The sequence below is a fragment of the Euwallacea similis genome, chromosome 30, assembly GCF_039881205.1.
Source record: "Euwallacea similis isolate ESF13 chromosome 30, ESF131.1, whole genome shotgun sequence".
NCBI classification, from domain to species: domain Eukaryota; kingdom Metazoa; phylum Arthropoda; class Insecta; order Coleoptera; family Curculionidae; genus Euwallacea; species Euwallacea similis.
In genome coordinates, this window is record NC_089638.1 from 30,986 (window position 1) to 43,237 (window position 12,252).

General features: G+C 32.2%; 1 long non-coding RNA gene across 2 annotated transcripts; it reads right to left on the bottom strand.

Moving 5' to 3' along the window:
• Nucleotides 1-1,039: 1,039 nt before the first annotated feature.
• On the bottom strand, nucleotides 1,040-5,601 carry LOC136417763 (uncharacterized). 2 transcript variants are annotated; one of them, XR_010752854.1, is made up of 4 exons: nucleotides 5,080-5,601; nucleotides 4,832-5,025; nucleotides 4,627-4,782; nucleotides 1,040-3,572 (listed from the first exon to the last, which is right to left on the bottom strand). It is a non-coding gene; the product is annotated as an uncharacterized lncRNA (long non-coding RNA). The 2 variants fall into 2 exon arrangements; XR_010752853.1 differs by having other exon boundaries at nucleotides 4,832-5,601.
• Between the last annotated feature and the right edge of the window lie 6,651 nt (nucleotides 5,602-12,252).

Here is a 12,252-nt window from a genome sequence, read left to right on the forward strand (position 1 = left end):
GGAAACCCTGTAGAATACAGCTTTCACACAGTTTCTGCGAAATGTGATTTATGTGACCAAGTTGCAATATTCAAATGTTCTTGGTGTAAGAAAAATTTGTGTTTTAAACATTTTTTCGACGAATATCATTACTGCAAAACATATAATCCATAGATACCAATAAAATATTCGACTACTTGTATATTTATCATATATGGAAAAATGCCCTACGCTGATTACTAACGCATAATACTTGTTAACTGTAGAAAATGTTAATCTAATTTCAACTGAAAATATAATTTTTATGGTATCATTCTTTAATGCTCATTAAATTACGCCTTTTTTATTATGAAAAATTTTCTTTTGCGACCTGCGGTTCTGAAGTTATAAGCAATAGAACATGGCGTGCACACTTTTACTTAAACAATTATAACTTTTGTTAGAAACATGGTATCGAATTCTACTTTACACCATTCTATTGAGAAATATTTTCTCTATAAAATGGTAAAAAATTGTATGAGACAGCTCGAGGCATGCAAAAACGGGGAGAAAAACAAATTAAATTTTCAAAAAAAAAAAAACTAAAAGTGATATTTTTTTCGGATCTAGAAGGATCGATGAAGAATTAAAAAAGGAACATTTTGCTTTTTTATTTGTTGTTCTAACTCATCTAAATCAAAAGTTATCGTCAAAAAACGAAAAATTGGCGAAACTTTAGGGGTAGTTTTCACCCCTTAAACTTTGAAGATGGCACGTAAAATGTACATCATTATTCTTAGATAGGTTTAAACTACTTCTGTGCAAAATTTCATTAAAATCGGAGGGGGACACTTGGGTCCCTTTCCTTGTTAGTTAATAAGGAAAAATACATAAATAATATACTAGCACAATAATTTCTTCTGTTATACGGCTAACTGATTTTACCCCCCCCCCCCCCCCCCCCCCTTCTTGTGTGTCGTAAATGACGACGTTGCATTCTTGTTTATCCTCCCCTGTATCTTTCCTCTTCTTGCGCATCCACCGTGTACTTCTAATCCATCCCCTTTTCTTACTTTACGTACAGGGTGTCCCATTTTCATTGTAATCGTGGGATATCTCGGTTATTAGTAAAGATAGAGAAATGCGGTTTTCGCGAACCTGTGTCACTTTTTAGTGAAACTAATGATGACGTTAACAGAATTGATCCAGCTATCTTAGTTTTTACACTACAGGGCATTTTTGAAAATATTGTATTTTGGAACTCCCCCTATAGTTTGAATATGTGTTAAGTTATTGAAAATGTGTTAACGGTGTCTGATAGAGATTTTTACGAAGAATCCAGTGGCATACTCAGATTTTATTTATAATTCTTAATTTTCGAGATATGGACCAAACTTATGTTTTTTAATGGGACACCCTGTATATTTTTACCTATTTTGATTCCCCTAATTTCCCCCATTCCAAAGATACTAAACTCGATAAGGTTATTTCAAATAATAATGTCAATAATTGATATTTTCTGGAAGAGGATAGTTTCTAGAAGCAGCCATATATAAAACAAAATAATTAGTGACAATTATAATTGTCAATAATTATATTAATAGTTAATATCTAATTAACAATATGAATTATAAAAGGGCTCAACGTATAATTTTATTTTTGGAACATGAATATATCACTAACAAAAACAAATTTATCTTTTTTTTTTAACTGCATAATAATGTAAATTAAAACAAATGTTCAAACTGATTTCCGTTCACGTCTATACATTTTTGACATAGTTTGGATACTCTGTTTGAGGCGTTTAAAACGTTACCGGGTGTCTTTCTAGGTATTGAAAAGCTTCCTCTGTAGCAATGCGTAAACTAATCATATTTTCGTGTTGTCTTCGATAAATCCTGTTTTTTAAATATCACCATAAAAAGAAATCTAAGATTGAAAGATCAGGTGATCTGGGTGGCCAAAGCACAGGTCCATGCGTCCCTATCCATTTTTCAGGAAAGCATTCATCTAAAAACGCCTTTGTGTACCTTGAATTGTGAGGCGGGGCTCCATCTTGCTGATAAAATATATCATCTCGTTAAGCTAAAGGGGTATCCTCTAACAACTCAGGTAATATGCCTTGTAATATTTCTACATATCGTGTTGTAGTCAGTGTTGTTTCAAAGATTTCATATTTGACCCTAATTCCCAGTATGAAGCACGCCACACTAAATCTAAATCGTCCTTGCCGCTCTCGAGGTAACATCACATGATCATTCTGACGTGTCCAGTGTCTGTTATTATGAATATTAAATATTCCAGCACTAGATATATAAGATTCATCGCTCCATATAATTTGGCGACAAAAATTTGGATCAACATTGGCTCTTTCTAAATAATACCGGCAGAATCTAATGCGTTTCTCGCGATCTCCAAGATACAGATTCTGAACTACTCTACATTTGTATGGTTTAAATTTATGTTTACGTAAAAATTTTTGCACTCTAGTTATTGAGACTCCAATTTGAGATTCAGTTTTCCTACATGAAGTCACTTCTTCAAAATTGATACAGGCCAAAACGTTAATTTCTTCATTATTTCTATTTTCTTTATTGTATAAAATTTTTCTGGATTTCTTAAAAGATCCGAAGTTTATTAAATTTTGCCGTAATCTAGAAAAAATTATTTTATTTGGTTGGCGCCTTTCTGGATACCTAATTTTAGACAATGAAAAGATATAAATGTCGGTTAACAAATAAATCAATTAGTATTTACCTGTTAAAATAAAGTTCAGATGCTTCATTGGAATTCTCTTGACAAATTGCAAAAACTAGGAGCATATCATAATATTCATAGTTTTCAAACTGCTGATTATCATTTATATTGGCTGACATAATATAAATACAAAGGTAACTTTAATACAACTGCAATTATATTATTAAATTCTGACAACCGCAAATGACAATATATAAGTTAAGTATTCTATTGTTTTAAATATGATTGACTCTTGATCATGGCAGACTGCGTAATATCCTTTCAGAAAATGTCAATTAGTGACATTATTATTCGAAATAACCATATCGAGTTTAGTATGTTTGGAATGGGGGAAATTAGGGGAATCAAAATAGGTAAAAATATACAGGGTGTCCCATTTAAAAAAAACCATAAGTTTGGTTCATATCTCGAAAACTAAGAATTATAAATAAAATCTGAGTATGCCACTGGATTCTTCGTAAAAATCTCTATCAGACACCGTTTATACATTTTCAATAACTCAACACATATTCAAACTATAGGGGGGTCCCAAAATACAATATTTTCAAAAACGCCCTGTAGTGCAAAAACTAAGATAGCTGGATCAATTTTGTTAACGTCATCATTAGTTTCACTAAAAAGTGACAAAGGTTCGCGAAAATCACATTTCTCTATCTTTCCTAATAACCGAGATATCCCACGATTACAACGAAAATGGGACACCCTGTACATCCCGTGCAGTACATGACGTGTCTTCCATTTCTCTCTTCTGTAGAGCTTTGGATCTTATTTGCTATATATTTCTTTATAAGTCTTTTTCCAACTTTATACACCCACTTGCACTCTCTCCGTATCTTCTAGTAATATTAGTCGACTTCCTAAAAAGGAAATTATTTTAAAAGGTCCTTTACCCATCCTTTCGCTTCCTATAAATACACAATTTCAAGAAAAAAATTCTTAATAGGAATAGCAACTGGTCGTAAAATTCTGTTTTATACAATACGTATTATCTTTTCACTGGAGGAATCAAAATAATTCTAAAAAATTAATCTATAATATTTATTTTCTTCTTGAAATAGTAAATATTCCTTATCGATGATCTTATTCTTTATGATATAATACCCTAATTTAACATTAATATCATCTATTCCCTATAAGTATGTACAATTTCCAATATTCATTTGTATAATGGCAGATACTGCACTGTGAACGTCCAAATGTCCATCGGACCAATATGGTACTTGCAAATGAAACAAACTACTATAATGAGTTACAAATTTGAAATAAAATAACCCTACACAGTAGTATCGTGTTCCAAATAAGTACTTCATGTTCCCTTCCAAAATGAGACGTAATTTTTAAAGTCTTCTGCACTCTATTCTTACCACTCCTTTGATCCATTCCATCATTTTTTGCTCCTTTTTTATAAATTGGTGAAATCTCTTTCTACTACCAGAAAATACCTGACATTCCTAATCGAGTTCCACAATTAAACTCGCCGAATATACAGGGCGTCTGAAAAGTATAGGATCAAACTTCTAGAGATTTTTTAATGCAACAATAGAAGACATTTAGTATAAAGTATAAGAACTCATGTCCGGATATGTCTCCCTAAAGTGCTACCCCCTTATGAAGCTTTAAGACCGTCAAGAACGACATTTTCAACAATTACTATGAGTATTATTTTTGTACAAACAAATAAAAATAAAACCTACCAAAACTTGATAAAACACATTTTTTGCACATAATGGTCTTAAAACTTCTTAAGGGTGTAATGCTTTAAAGAGACATTTCTGGCCGTGGGTTCTTATACTCAAATGTCTTCTGTTGTTGCACCAAACCATCCCTAAAAGTTTGATCCCACAGTTCTGAGATACCCTATATAAATTAGAAACAAATTCCTATTCCTCTTAAGACCACATGTAAATTTACCTTGTAAAGAAATAATTTTATAATAAACCATTCGATTGCCATGATCCAAACTTCAACACATATCTATGGCTCTTTACTTGTCCAAGCAAGTATAATAAGTATACTGTTTCTTTCTATTATTTCCATGTATATGTATGTATAAATGATGTTCTTTTTCTGAAATGAAATAAATAAAGCACTCCACTCAAATAATTACAAAAGCTACCTTTTTGTTAGCAAGTTTTTTCGAGTCAAATTTCCAGCCATATTACCTGCTGAAAATATACCTTTTATAACAGCTAAATGTGTAAAATGATGAACGAGCATCTATGGCAACGATTCAACTTTGAATAGAAGGTTCGGCCAAAGTTGCTTGTATCTTTCTTACTCCCCTTACTCTTTGGAGATCCATCCAAGGACCTGAAGTATCGGCTTAGTGGTGTAATCATGTTTCTAATTTTTAGTTTACCTTACATTATGCCAAATACCTTTTACCTATTATAGCAACAAACCACCTTTCTTTGAGTGTATAGCTTCACTACTCTCTGTCCTTCGTACTAGCCCCCTTTGACATCTATAAATCAAGCTCAAGCCTTGTTGCAGATCTACTGGTGTGTGCTCCGAGCTTCTCTTGTTCTGTTTGTTTAACATGTCTATCCTTTCCTTCCTATTAAAGTTATTAATGTTAGCTTAGTCCTTACCTTCCTAATACTTTTCCCTGATCCTCCACCTCTCAAGTTCGTTTGTTAAAATAATTATTCAAACGATAGGGGGATTTGAGGTTAATTTATTTCATCCTTCTTTATGTTGTAAATAGGTATATGCAACTGGTTCGTTTCTTCTTGGGTCTTTTATTGCAGATAGTCGATGCATTTACTGCGTACGAATAAGTTAATTATTTAAATAATGTAATAATTAAGTTCTATAATTTTCTTTTATCTTTAACGACATTGATGATAATTGGGCGGAAAGTTGCCCTTGCCAAGTTGTTGTCTATTGGAATTTAACCCTCGACGTAGCTAACAAATAGAGCTTTAGCTAACCCTAACCACAGAAATCTTCAGGTGTTGGTAACCCTGGTTCACAGATGACGCCACAAGTAGAAAATCAATAAATCCACTAACATTCACGATCCTAGTTTGCAAATGGCGTCACAAATCGAAAAATCAATAACTCCACAGATATTTCTCTCATTTTATTTAACGATAATATTTATATTTGCACTAAACAATTATTTTTCTTATTTCAAAAATCAATTCATCGAAAAAAGCAAGCGGCTTTCTCAGAATTTAGAATTTCATGTCACGTTCATGATTAATATACCTGCGTGTATTCCTTATTTCTGTTGTTATGTACCCCGATGCAGGGAGATAGGTTTTGACAACAAAAACGCGTTGGTTCTACTAGTCACTACTATAATCAACTATTCTGGTCGAGAGTCTATTGGGAAGAGTCCGTGTTTTTACCCCCAAGCTGTATTTATGTATATATCTAATCAAATAGAAGGGTGATTACAAAACTAATTACTATGCAATGTCTATTGGAAAAACTCCGGACCTTGGCTTAATTACTTTATCTGTGGGGCCAAGGTTAAGTTAGTATTATTGGTTGGGCCAAAGGCCGAGTTAGTACAGAACAAATACAATTCTTCATGAGAAATACAAATAAGCTCGAATATCAGTTAATTTATCCTAATTCATAAGATAGGTACATTACACTGTTAAGATAACTAATTGATGTTATCTGAAAATTATGGAGGGTTGTTTTAGAATTCCTTTGACGTACGGGAGAGAAAAATAGCGAAGGGTTTGGTATCCGTGGGAAAAAGGCTGGAATGTCGCTTATCAATTTTCTCAAAAAGAAGGAATGCGGTCGGAGGTGATTATGACCGGTTGTACCGGGATTTAGTCTTTATTGAACTCCTTTGAGTGTTTCCTGACAATAAAGGAGTGGGTTAGAAACTTGATGGTGTTTGATTTTTACGAAAACCAAAATCTTACATGTACGTCACATTTGATTTCTCTTTTCTCTGTGAAATAAAAATAAAACACATTTAAGTCTCTAGAACACTGGTTTAGAATCTAGAGAAGAGCGTTCCCTTGTCGGAATATCTCGTCGCTACCTTCAAACACATAGATTTACACTAAATAAAATTAATAAACAACCCCCCTATTATTATTATCTCTATAAAAACTCACCTATGAATCATCTAATGATCTAATAAATTTAATTCTCTTTTGAACAATAGTCATAGCCATCAAGTTACGATCCCGCTGTGAAAAATGTTCCTTCGCCAAATTGTTGAAAATATGTATTACAACTATTATTAATAGAAAGTTTCTCACTGATGCAGGTAACTGTTTCAATATTTGCAATGAATATGTAATCTTGAAAGATTTCTTACCGTTTATTTTATGTTGGGAACCCGATTAACAATGTTTTGTTGTTGTGTGTATGTTGTATTTTTTTGTTACTTCCTACTTCCGTAAATAATCCAATTAACTAGGATGACTGTTAGAGCTTCGAATTAATTTTGTCTCCAAACACACATGAAACGTGAAACACAAAAAATGCTATATTAATTCTTGTAGCAAATTCAGTATTGGTTCCTATAAAAATTCAATATTCATTCGATCTTATGTTCTCTTCTTTAATACATCGATTCCTTCCTTTCTACTAGTGTTAACTTAGTCGTTACCTACATAATACATACATATGTACAGCATTAGAGAGAGAAGTTCGGGTTCTACCTTTGCTTGATTTTTTCAGATCTAAGCTGCTAAATTCCACAATATGACTTAATGTCTCCTTATATACAGGGTGTTACAAATTAGTAGGCCAATCCGCTAATCACAGATTCTTTGAGCGAAAATAAGTCGACTTTCCTTATGCGACTTTTTTCTTTGGCGTTTTATACTCACTATACAGAGTGTTAAAGTTATTAAAAAATAATTTATTTGGTTAATAACTTCGGTACTTCTTATCGTATTTTAATGAAATTTTGTAGTGATGCACATTTCGATGAGGCGTTCTTTTCCTATAATTTAGGTAAAAAAATTTAAACCGGAGAAGGGAAATTGGGGGTCACGGACACGTCCCCCCCCAAATTTTTTTTTGCGCGCGTCAATGGTGTTAATTATAATAATTATTATAAATATTATTAATATATATATTATAATTAATATTTATAATTATAATAAATATTATTATATTATAAATATAATATTATATATATTAGTGAACGTGTTTAATTTTTTAAACTAAATATTCTTTTATCTTAATTTTTTCATTCTTGTAAAATTTTGATTTACCGTTTACTTTAGAAGATATTCCAGCATATTGCCTCTCAATACATGGTACCCATTTTTCATTTCTGTATATCGGGAACGTATCGATCATTTATTCCGGTACAAAATGTACGTTGCGTTACTATTCAAAAATCTAGTAGATATCTGTGATGATGCGTCAGGTTACCAAGGCAACGATTAGCTTTTATTTATTAAACAATATCCAGAGTAACTTTTAATCTTTCTTGAAAATAAATTTATATTCTTACATTTATACTAACGTTACAAAGGCAAATGGCTAATCGGGAAGGATTTTTATCATTTTCGGAAATGACCGATATGGTCTTAATAATGGGTATGTAGCCAACACAATAAAATTAGCAATAGTAACAATTTTTGATATCGTGGTAAACGATTTTTCATTTATAGGAAAATGCAGTTCTAATGCTAGTTTAGCGGTTAGATGTTATGCAGATACATTTCCTAATCGGTACCATCCAAAAAGAAAATTCTTCTCTAATTTAGTTAATCGTTTGAGGGAATCGGGAAAACTTAAGCAACAGAGGACAGGGCAATGTGGACGACCTCGTAAGCTACAACCAAATCAAGAAGAACATATTCTTCAAATAGCGGAAGCAATCCTGAGCAAAAGTACTAGACTAATGGCTACAGAAATAAATGCGATGAACGAAAATGTACATGTTAACTTTGTTGATGTCCATAGAGTTTTAAGACAAATTTTATTATACCCATATCATGTTCAGAAAGTCCATGCGCTTCTACCACCAGACTTTTTAGCAAGAGTTACTTTTTGTAATTGGCTTTGCCAGCAAAATAACCATGACGTTAGGTTTCTTAGATTTATTTTATTTTCGGATGAAGCCACATTTACGCGTAATGGATTTACGAATATGCACAATACCCACGTATGGGCAGAAGATAATCCAAAAACTATTGTAGAGAGAAATCATCAAGTAAATTTTCGTTTAAATGTCTGGGTAGGAATAGTTGACAATTTTCTCTTAGGTCCGGTTTTCATGCCTCCGCGATTAAATGCTGAACAATTTCTATTTTTTTTAAGAAATTCATTTAGAGATTTACTAGATGATTTGCCATTAAATGTGCGTCAAAATATGTGGTTTCAGTTGGATGGTGCTCCACCACATTACGGTCGAAATGTTAGGAACCATCTAAACATGGTTTTTAATAATCGCTGGATTGGCCGGGGACAAACACTTATTCATTGGCCAGCTCGTTCTCCCGATCTCAATCCATTAGATTTTTGTTTTTGGGGATTTATGAAAGATTTCGTTTATATGGTTCCGATACTAAATAAACAACATTTACGAAAAAGAATCATAGAAGGCGCAGAACAATTTAAGTTGAAACCACAAATTTTTCAAAATATTCAATTCAACAAATTTAAAAATAAAAAGAGCTCGAATGTGTATTGAAAAAGAGGGCAATTATATTGAACATTTAATTTAGATTCGTTCAATCCATTTAGTTGTAGTATTATTATTTATTTTTAACTTTCCAAAATCGTTGTCCGTTTGCTGAAATTTCTCAATTTACATAAAATTAAATAAAATTTAGAAGAAATACTTAGGAAAACGTCTGTTTTACTTATAACATTTAAGATAAGTATGTGACAATATATCGTGTATTTAAAGATACGTTTCCGATATACTAAACGAAAAATAGTTACGGTGTATTGAAAGGCAATATGCTGGAATATCTTCTAAAGTAAGCGGTAAATCAAAATTTTACAAGAATGAAAAAATTAAGATAAAAGAATATTTAGTTTAAAAAATTAAACACGTTCACCATTGGCGCGCGCAAAAAAAAAGTTTGGGGGGGGGGACGTGTCCGTGACTCCCAATTTCCCTTCTCCGGTTTAAATTTTTTTTACCTAAATTATAGGAAAAGAACGCCTCATCGAACTGTGCATCACTACAAAATTTCATTAAATTACGATAAGAAGTAACGAAGTTATTAACCAAATAAATTTATTTTTTAATAACTTTAACACTCTGTATAGTGAGTATAAAACGCTAAAGAAAAAAGTCGCATAAGGAAAGTCTACTTATTTTCGCTCAAAGAATCCGTGGTTAGCGGATTGGCCTACTAATTTGTAACACCCTGTATAATCACATTGGGAGTTTTATCAAATCACAGCCACTGAACTTATAACCATTTAAAAGGCATTTTGTTGGTATTAAATTTCCTTTTTGTGATCTGGCTTTCTAAATTTTTGGGTTGAGAAAAAATCTTGTCTGTGCATTTCATACACGTCGAATTTATTTTAGCATGCGTTACGAATAATTCATATCTAATCAGAAGAAGTGTATATTAGAGCCGACCTTGCTGCTGTTCTCTCAATGATCCCAAAATCTCTGTCATTTGGTAGGAATGAATGACCAAACACCATAAATTTGTGGTCAATTTTTGTAATATTATTTTCAGGGTTTTCCACTATTGTTTTCCAAATCAGCGATAATTTCAAATCTCTGTTCTGTCCAATACATGCGGCACTATACGCGATGATGTGATTAAAGTTGGCACAATGACGTTCTATGTGTTTTAAGATACAAAAACCGATTTCTTGAGATCCTCTGGAAACAACTGTTTCATTCCAGATATACATGAATGAAGCTCCAGTTGTAGTGTGATGAATCTCAAAGTTATAAACGTACATGTTTCTCTTATAGTAGGCGTTGGAAGTAGTAAGTTTGGGAAAAGCTAAAGTTTTTTCAAGATCGAATGTCAATACGAGAATGTTGTTAAATTTTTTGGAAAGTTCGGTGTCATTATTTAAACTTGTTCTGGCTTTTTCTGCTTTTCTCAAATGAAGCTGGTGTTGATTTTCGAATTCATCTTTTTAAAGACCGTTTGATATGATAAACACTTGGATTTTGTACTTATCACACTTTGCACATGTATCCTTTCCAGGACTGTGGAAAGATAAATTAAATTGTTTGTTAAATATATCTCTATATGTACGCTCTTTAACCACTTTTTCTAGAGATACATCCCTGTCTTTGTGGTATTCTACGTATAAATTGTCCATTTTTGTAATATTGAGTTCGGGGTTTAAGTATTTCCTATTTGGATTATGAGTTCTCATGTAATGACTTTCATATCTCGGAAACGCTTCGATATGCTGTTTAACAATATTCAGCGCATCATCAGGTGTTCTCCTAGGACATTCTTTTTTTTTTCACGAAGATCCTCGCCTGGTGCCTTACCTATTTCTTCTTTTTTTAATAGTCTTTGAAGTCTTCCGTTCGAGATTTGAAATGTCTCCAAAAATACTTTTTACATACTACAATACTGTCATTTCTAATGTTAACGATGTATTTGTACGTAACAGATTTAGGTCCTTTTGGCAATCCCACAAGAGCATTTGCGCGACGTTGGATCACTGCAAGTCGCTGGACGAGTCCCGAAATATATGTATATTGTTTTGAGAAGTCATTTAAATTCCAGAAACGAGTAAACAGGCTGTTTCTGTCGTCATTATCGATCATTACATTAAATTTATTTAATGTATGTAATTTTTGTATGTATGTATATGTAATTTAATGTATTTAATTAATATTACATTAAATAGCCACAAATTTTGTTTTCAAAATATTTTGCAGGAACAACTTGCCCTTTCTTAGTAATTATTCCATACCAGCATTTCTCAGAAATTTTCGTTTTGCCTTTTGGTGGTCACTATCGTGTCGGACACGTTTCTTCCCTTTTACGAAATTACTTGCGACGTCATCCACCTGGCTATTATGATTAATAGGTGAACTAAACATTACTAGCTTCCAAAATTATGCTATATATTATAAATAAATTATCTATTTGAAATTATTGCTATATTATAACTAACCAGTTCAATAATCTGTGTAAAACTATTTGTGTTTATCGTATTAACAAACAGGTAGGAACTTGAATAGCATCGTGACGAGTATGTATGTATATATGTACTACATACATATGTGGTCGATGAGTTATACCACTATTCCAAAAAACGCATGGTTTTACCTTAAGGGCAAAAACTTTAAAGGCTCTCATCTCTTTTAATATAATGTTTTGACATATGCGACTTCTTCAGTAAATGAATTACCAGCCCAGGTACCAAAAAAATTGTAACCTTAAAAACTCAAAATCGGTCAAATAGACCACTTTTCCTCTAACCAGCTAATATATGTAATTCTTGACAGTTTTCTTAATGATTTTGAACGTAACTCAATACGGTTACATAGTCATTCATATCAAATGGATTTTTGATATTTATATGTCCTTTAATGATTTCGAATGGAATAAACTTTATTATGTTACAGATTAAGTTATTGTAATCCAATAT